At 41.1% G+C, this 2,307-nt stretch overlaps 1 protein-coding gene across 1 annotated transcript in view; it reads left to right on the top strand.

Annotated features, from left to right (window-relative positions):
- LOC101849690 overlaps window positions 1-2,307 on the top strand; it is a gene marked incomplete at its 5' end in the record, with an annotated part of 59,415 nt that overhangs the window by 11,159 nt on the left and 45,949 nt on the right.

The following is a 2,307-nucleotide window of genomic DNA, read 5'->3' as shown; positions in this document are numbered from 1 at the left end:
TGTGTGTATGTGTTTGTGTGTGTGTGTGTGTGTTTGTGTGTGTGTGTGTGTGTGTGTGTGTGTGTGTGTGTGTCTAGTTGTGGGTGTGTGAGTCTGTCTGTCTGTCTGTCTGTCTGTACCTGTCTGTATGTCTTTCTCTCTTTCTCTCTGTCTGTCTGTCTGTCCGTCTTTGTGTCTCTGTATCTTCTGTATCTCTGTCTGTCTGTCTGCCTGTCTGCCTGTGTGTTTGTCTTTGTCTCTTTTTGTTTGTCTGTCTGTCTGTGTCTCTCTCCCTCCTATGTCCCTCTCTCCCCCATACTCTTTCTCTCTTTCTCTCGCTCTCTCTTTATAACTCCCCATGCAGTTCAGGCCACATATTGTTTCTCCTCAAATATTACCTTGAGGTGTATCTTTCTCAAAGTCCCTCCATGTTTTGCTCGGTTCCTTACCTCTATCTTCACCTGATTTGGTTTGTTCCTTCGTCTCCATCAAACGTCTATCGTCTTTATCCCCCCCCCCCTCCTTCTTTTTTGTGTTTGTTACTCTCTTGTAACACATCTTCTCTCTCCGGCACTTATATGACTTTATAGTGTTGCAAGTGCCGTAAAACTCTTACTAAAACTAAAGGTAAGTGTAACCAGGGACATAATGTTATCTTTTTTAAGGTGGATGACTATATGTAAATTACATTTTATATTGTTATCTATACATAATATTATATTTTTATTTCTGAAAGTTCGTCATTTTGGCCGCCTAAAACTTCCCAACCGCTGAACTTTCGAATTTGACCAAATTAACGGTGGCTCAGAACAATTTAAAGAGTGCACAGTTATAATATGGAGTCTGAAGTCAAAGTAGTCTAATTTCCAGTTTTTCAATAGTTTCGCTTAGATCTAATCTTGGGAAAGATCGTCTTCTTACATGCCATTGTAAGCAATTGAGAGTTCCGTTCACGAACAGTTCATACTGGTTCCACAATGACTTGAGCATCGATTCTTTTGAGTCCGTTCATAGAACAGGGTACCCATCTCGTTTATGATAATATTGTCCGAGATATCCATCTGTCCCAGATACAATAACAGTCACTTTCCACTAGACATTGCGAGGCGACTTGGGCACTTTCGACTGCCTTTTACTGGATCATTTATCCATGCGTAATGTGGAACAAGGGACATTACTGAACTTTTTATAATGTGTGTGACTATTTGTAAATTACGTCCCTTGCTGTGCCTTGACCCCTTCCGTTTACTGTTCAAATCTGAAGTTCAAGGTGCAAGTAAACCGTGTTAACTCTACGCTTTACCTTATCCCTAACCCATAATGTTACTATCGCTAACCGTCGTACCCCTAGGCTTAACCCTATCCCTAACCCTGAACGTTATCATCGATATTCCAGTGCTCTTGGAGTCAAGACCGGAGACTGCCAGTAGATGGTTTGTGGGTTCTCTGATATGGTTTGCTCATTCTTTCCTGTCTGTCACTCTATCGTCCTCATCTTTCCACCTTCGTTGTTACTCTCCTGTAGTGGGTGGTTGGCGGGTGTTCTGGTGTGGTTTGCTTTTCTTTTCCTGTCAAACGGTCTATCGCCCTCATCTCTCCTTCTTTGTTTGTGTATGTTACTCTCTTATTACACCTCTAATCTTCGGCACTTATATTATGACCTTATTGTAGTACGAGTACGTAAAACTCTTACTAAAACCAAGACTTTAAGAAAGTGTCTTGTGGCAATTCCAATTTTGGGCACTTACATGACCTAATTGTGTTGCAAGTGCCGTAAAACGCTTACCGATAACAAGGACACTGTCGAGCCTGTAAAGTATTGCTATTGCTATAGAGCAGTTTTTATTCATGGGCCAATTTGCCGTGAGAAAGCATGGGGTCGGTCATACAATGCTCGCAAACAGAAAAATCAAGGACATAGGTTTCATATTGAAAAACAATTTATTCGTATAGAGAAAAGAAATTTTGATGAATTATGTTATCTTTTCACAGGGGCATGGTATATGTACAATAAAACAAACATACTTCTGAACGAGATAAAAGACAGGTTTACAGTGTATGCTAATGCTGTTATTTTATTGCTTTGGTGGAAACATGTCGACACAGCTTTCAGCCACAAATGTATATTGATGAATTTCCCTCCCCCTATCTTTCTCCCCTCTGTAAGTGTGTGTATCTCGGTCTCTCTGTCTCTCTGTCTCTCTATCTCTCTGTCTCTCTCTCTCTCTCTCTCTCTCTCTCTCTCTCTCTCTCTCTCGCTTTCTCTCTCTCCCTTCTATTTCACTCACTCACAAACACACACACACACAAACACACACACACACACAC

The sequence above is a fragment of the Aplysia californica genome, unplaced genomic scaffold (assembly GCF_000002075.1).
Source record: "Aplysia californica isolate F4 #8 unplaced genomic scaffold, AplCal3.0 scaffold00159, whole genome shotgun sequence".
NCBI lineage: Eukaryota > Metazoa > Mollusca > Gastropoda > Aplysiida > Aplysiidae > Aplysia > Aplysia californica.
Note: the sequence above shows the minus strand (reverse complement) of the source record. Positions and strands in the feature narration are given on the sequence as shown.